Source organism: Puma concolor, chromosome D4 (genome assembly GCF_028749965.1).
Source record: "Puma concolor isolate L17-30 chromosome D4, mPumCon1.1.hap2, whole genome shotgun sequence".
Lineage (NCBI taxonomy): Eukaryota > Metazoa > Chordata > Mammalia > Carnivora > Felidae > Puma > Puma concolor.
The window spans coordinates 37,793,092-37,799,984 of record NC_141679.1 but is presented as its reverse complement, the minus strand read 5'-3'; positions in this window follow the sequence as shown (position 1 = coordinate 37,799,984).

The following is a 6,893-nucleotide window of genomic DNA, read 5'->3' as shown; positions in this document are numbered from 1 at the left end:
CATCTCCCTACTTTGACATCAAACAAAAAAATTACTTGTTTCACAAAATCGCAGCTGGAGATCCACCTGGCCAAGTCTAAGTAATGTTCCCATGCCTCAACACCAACAGAAAATTCCTACTCTGTCTTCCTTTATTCAATTTCCGAAGGCAGATATTCATGAAATGTAGCATTTCTGAAAACCAGGAAGAAAATTTGGGTATAGACAGTGAGAAAAGTTAACAAATGACTATTATACTAGCAGCCTATCAATGTGTTGCATTAAAGATGTATCTTCTAAATAGTGTTTATACCCAGGTACTCAAGGCACTTAGGGACACCTGTAAATATCTTTACATATATCACAATCTGTGAAGGCTATAGTTAGTTTTTAATGCCCAGAATTCTCTTATATGCACATGCAATTTAATTTTTAATTAAAGTTGTAGGTTCCAAAGGGTGCCTGTGTGGCTCAGTCAGTTAAGCATCTGACTCTTGATTTTGGCTCGGGTCTTGATCTCATGATTCCTGAGATTGAGCCTTGCCTATGCTTGGGATTGTCTCTTTCCTTCCCTCTTTGTTCCTCCCCCACTTGCACACAAGCAAACTTTCTCTCTCTCTCAAAATAAGTAAATAAAATATAATAAATAAAATTGTAGGTTCCAAGAATATATTGAATAGGTTGGAAGAAATAGAGGAAAAATAAACATTTTTTAATGGTGTCGTGTAGTTTAGAAATTACAAAGCTATACCAAACATGATGGCTTTGTGAAAATAACATGTAAGTAATACTTAATTGGTGAAAATAACATATCTAATCATGCAGACAGGTTTGAATGTAACCACACTTTTTTCTCTGTATTTTGATTTTTTCTTTTGTGATCCATTGCACAATATTCCCTGTATGCATGCCTATGAAATTTAATAAAGAGATATGTAGCTCTAGCTTAGGGAAAATTTTTTCTAAAACAGTTACATTAAGCAATAGCACATTGCCTTTTGGTTCTACACATATATTTATTTGAAAATGTTTCTGTATCTTGAAATATGACATCTATGTTGTAATTTTTGTTTTCCTCACCTCAAAATCAAAATATATTTTAAAAATTGAATGATGTGAGGAATTTCAAAGTAATTCTAAATGTCACTAATGAGAATCTTCTTTCTTCCGTATAATATTTGCTTAAGAATACACTTGACAATTGTGGGTGTTACTGGCTGTAACAACCCTGGTTTTATTCAGAACATTTTTTATACCTGTATTTAATATGGTATTAAAATAATATGCTGTCCTGTGTTTGAAAGAATGTTCCATTGGACCCCTCTGTTAGAAACATGATCCAGCCATATTTGCTGTTCTTTTGTTGTTGTCGTTGTCGTTGTCGTTGTTGTTGTTGCTGCTGTTGTTGCTGTTGTTGTTTGCATGTTTTCAGAGAGACAGAGAGGAGTAAAGGAAGAAAGAAATAATCTTAAGCAGGCTCCATGCCCAGCACAGAACCTGACGTGGGGCTCGATCTCACAATCTTGAGATCATGACGTTGAGCCCAAACCAAGAGTTGGACACCTAACCAACTGACTGAGCCACCCAGGTGCCCCTGTTCTTTATTTTTCATATTATGTAATGCTTAGATCTAGATGAGTTAAATTGTGCTATTGTAATAAACAACTTTCAAATCTTAGTAGCTTATAATGAAAAGGGTTAATTTCTCATTTATGTGACCTATCATTTTTACCTAATGTTTCCTTGAATATACTACTGTGATTACCTTTTTTTTCTGCTAAAATATTCCCTTTTGAGGGCTTTTCTATTAAGCCACTGGATTTCTCTATGTACTAGAAAATATATTGTTTCTTTTCCCAGGTTTTTGCACAGATTTTTATATATCATCAAATAAACAGATATTGGTTTAATAAAGAAGATAGTTTTTGTAGCATCTTCCAGATTTTTTTTTTTCATTTCATCTCCAAGAATTTATGTACCAAACTTTTCTGGGAAGAAAATGGCTTGCTGAATGTATCTGGGTTTACTTTTACTTACCAGAGAGGCAAAAACTCTTATGGAAACAACCATTTGGGGCAGTATCAGTATAAATATCAACATAGTTTATCCAAGACAATGTTTATTTTTAGGTATAAAGACAAAACTTTAAATATATCTTGGCTATTGCTTATTTCAGTCTGCTCTCTGTAACAGAAAACGTTTTCTTTAACATCACCATCATTTACAAATTTCATTAATGCTACAGCATCACATTTTTGGTAAAATTTGTTTATAACCACCCTAAATGCAGGAGTGTTTGCTTTTCAGTTTAATACACAAAATATCTTCAGCCTATGTGACGCACTATTCACACCTGGATTCATTTTATTGCTTGGAGAAAAAATGTTTTCAATTTCTCATACTGCATTTTTTCTAGTATTTCATGTTTTATAATTTTACATGCCAGTAAGTTAAGTTTTAATTTTTCATTACTTACCTGTCACTCACCTCACCAGAATTGTCTAGGTCCTAGGATTAGAATTATCCTCTTCTGCCTCACATCTTTGCTTCAGAAATTTCCGTGTTGAAAATTTAAACATTTTATAAAACACAAACTCTAGTATTATTTAAAATGCGATAAAAGTGAAAAATAAATATGTCACTGAAATGACAAAACATATAAAAACCTTACAGTATAGTGTCTAACCTACTCAATATCTGCAAAAAAGCACCACAGCAGAGAAGGAGCTGAGTTGTAATGCATAAATATTCGTTCTTTATAATAAAAATTTCCTCTAGTTTTCAATTACATTAGTAGAGCCTTCTTGCTACAGTAATGTCACTCAGTAGACTGTAAGAGGCTGTTGACAGAATCAGCATCAGCCTATCATTTTCCCCTCTCTGTGATTCAGCACTTACCACTTATTCATGGCCTCCCCTTTTTCATTCACAAATTGAAAATAGACACAAATACCAAAACACGGTCTTAATTATGGAGTACCATATGAGGATGAAAGACCTCTAACAAAATTGTAAGCAGGCCTACTTAGTCACTATCCATCATTATAAATAATAGCATCATGTAGCAAGTGAAGCTCAAATGCGATTTTTTTTTCACCTCAGGATCACCGATAACACCTAGAGAAATCTTGTAGAATCCTTGCATTCAAAATTCTCCTTGAATTCTCTTATTTTAGAATAAATGCAGAGGTTGCAAAATGAATTTGTTTACGTTTCTGTTGTTTAAATTTATGCATTTGTATGGGACTATAAGAGATGTGTCTTAAAGGAATAACTAAAAGGAAAGCTTTTCATCATTGCTCATATATATTTGACAATTACCGACAATAACTGGCTATGTACTATTCATAATTAGAGTTAAGAGCCACCCAAATAGCTGATAGGCTACATTTTTTTTGAGTTTTTTTTTCCTTGAGTAATCTCTACACCCTAAATAAGGCTCCAACTCACAACCCCGAGGTCAAGAGCTACACATTCCTCTGACTGAGTCAGCCAGGTGCTCCCCGATTGGTTACACTTAATAGTGTCTGTATCATCATTGTTCTCTTAAGATTGACACTGTGGGGCACCTGGGTGGCTCAATTGGTTGAGCATCTGACTCTTGATTTTGGCTCATGTCATGATCTCAGGGTCGTGGGATTGAGTCCCAGTGAACCCTGTGTGGCACTCCATGCTGAGTATGGAGCCTGCTTTAGATTCTCTGACTCTCTCCCTCTACCCTTCTCCCTCCACTCCTGGTCTTGCTCTCTCTCTAAAATAAAAAAATAAGAATAAGAATAACCCAATTAAAAAAAAAAAAAGAGTGTCACTGAAAGTCAAGTTAAATAGATTCAGTGCCTATTAACTCTCTAGTGTCAGTTATGAAGAGTTCTTTGACACTTTTTGCAGTATTTAAATCTTATCTTAAAATGTGGTGGAGAGGGGATAAGCACTAGTTTGAGCTAATGGCAAAGCTCTGGGGATATTTGGGGAAAGGTTTGTCAATGCAATTAGACCAATTGTGTTTGCTGATCTGTGCTCTGAAGTTAGTATCTATTGCCCCACATATATTGAGAGACAGAAGCCTTATATTTCTCCCCACTCCCCAGATTTGAGGTATGATTGACAAATAAACATTGTATGCACCTAGGGTGATCGTCACATTTCAAAGAGACAGCTCAGGTCTTTAAAAAAGACATTCCTAGGTTCTAAAACTATCAAGATGCTGGGAAAAGATATATCCTAAAGGGACAGAGAAAGAATTTATAATTGAAGTTTTCTAAAGCCAATGCTCTAAAATAAGGCCAAGGGTCTAGTGTGAGAAAGAAGCCTGTCTAAAGTTTAGTCAAGCTGAAGCGAACATTAATTAGGCCATCTTGGTCAAATATATGCTGGGATTTCAACAATGGAAGTGACTGTTATATCCCTGATTTGATGCTTTACAAGTTGGAAGCTGTTTTCGCTTCTCAACTAGAAGTGTCTATAATTTTTAGACTTCTTCTGTTATTACCTTACATTTCTTAAATTGAATTTTTTTTCCTTTATTGAGCTTAGAACTCATCTAACTCATCTAATCCTTTACAGATTGAGTCAACAGCAATCAATAGATACCATTTGCTTTCTGTTTTCCAATCGCTTCCTTTAGAGGTAGTTTCATTGACCATGCCTTCCATGTTATGAAAGGTAGCATTTTGACCAAATATTTCCTATAGCTGCATCACATAGATAGCTATTCTGCTTTCCAACCAAAGTACACTTTACTGCTCACTATCAACCTCCCAGCCAATGCTACACACAGCAGAGTGTTTCTGTTATTAGCAGTGTTATAATTCCAGTATTAAGTAAGCGAGACTGGCTGGGTTATATTGAAATAACAAACAATCCCCAAATCTTATTCTTTTAAAGTAGAGTTTGTTTTCTTGGTTATTCTACATGTTCATTTTGGGTGTGCTGGAGACTCTGGTAGACGTCGCCTTAACTTGGGGGAAGTGGAGTGGCAAAAGAAAAGGGAGTTCTGGAATGTCTCACACTGACATACAGTATCCAAGCTGAAAATGACAGGTACCACTGTACTCATAAGCCATGGTCGAGAACAAATTTTATAACTGCTTCCGGATACAAGGGAGCTGATAAGAGAAATTCTATACTATGAATAGGGGAAGAATAATAAAAATAACCTGGAAAACTATATTTAAAAAAATTTAATGTTTATTTTTGAGAGAGAGAGAGACAGAGGCAGAGACAGAACACAAGTGGGGAGGGGCAGAGAGAGAGAGAATCCCAAGCAGGCTCTGAGCTGTCAGCACAGAGCACCATGTGGGGCTTGAACTCAGGAACCATGAGATCATGACCTGAGCCGAAGCTGAACGCTTAACCGATGGAGCCGCCCAGGCGCCCCAGGAAAAGTATATTTTTGATTACTGACATAACTTTATTTTGTTTTGTCTTCTGCCACTTTCCTCCCCAAATGAGTAGAATACATTAAATGCACTTCCATTCAAAATTTTCATCCAATACTGTAAAATGAATTTACCATGCCCAAATCAGCATTACTTGAACTGGAAAGTGTAGTCTTTATATTCTGATCTTTAACAATCTACATAAAAAAACAAAAGTCATTACAATAGACAGTAGTCATTAAAGTGTTTGTGTGTTAGTTTTTCATGCACAAAACTATAAGCCTATTTTAAATTTCAGAGACTTGGTCTGGCACCATACTACACAATGAGTTGTTTTGTATAAAATAATAGAATGATTCTAGTATAATACAATGTGTTAGCACTGCTGTTGACCTAAGAGTAATGATGAAACTTCTGAATTCCAATGTAGAGGTATTTTCATTTAAGAGTGAGGCCTGTTAGGAACATGGATTTCAGATTCTTTCTTCTGCTTCCATTCTTAAAGCCATATCTGGAAAATGTGATTCTATATATCTGTCATCAGGCTCAAAGCCAGGGGAGGATCGGCTTTTAATATCAGATTCATGTACTGAAACATGATCTCCATCTTGCTAACTCAGGATAGATGTTATCAGGAATTTCAGGGCTATGACAAGTCATATCTGTTATACGTGACTGACTGGAATTTCCATAAGTTTCATTTTTTGAGTATGTGTATGAGATAATACAACTACGAATTCATTTTCTTTTTAAGAAAAACATAAAAAGGGTAATCTGAATAACAAGGCGAGATGAAAATAAAATATTATGTAGAATCCTTTGCCATGTCTTTAAGAGAATTTTATATGTGTGCTGTGAAGTGATTAGATTTTAGTTTAAACATTGCCACTTTCACTTCAGATAACATCTTGTGATTGCAAGTTTGGTTTAATATGAAAAATAAAAATAGGAAATTCTTACAATTTACCAAATTACACTCTTTTGTATGCAACTATGCCTAACACAGTGCTAAGACATGTTAACTTTCCAATATTGACTCTTTGGGGGTTCAAATTCATTAAAATAGATGCGGTATTTTTTATGTTATCTAACAAGACACATGGTAGGTAAGTACTTGTTTTCCTATATTAGGTAAAACCTCATCTGCATGTCTGGTGTGCATTATGACCTAAGACAAAAACTGGCTGCTTCAGTAACACAGAAAAACATTTGGCTCACGTCTCATGCATGACCAGAAGTACATCATCATCATTCTGATTAATATGCTACACTTATCTAGCATTTCCTAGTATGAAATACACTTCTACTTCATTTCATTTTGTCACCATTAAAATTCTGTAAGCTCTAGACATAACTTTGCTAATATAAAGGAACAGTAGCTCCAAGGAGAAAAAAGACTTTCTGAAATTTGGAAATCTTGCATCACAAAATAAATCCCATTTTTTTCTGACTCTAGACTCAGAATTCTTTCCCTTATAACATAGCATATTGCACTATATAGGGCATCCACTGATAAATTATTGTTTTGAGTTACTT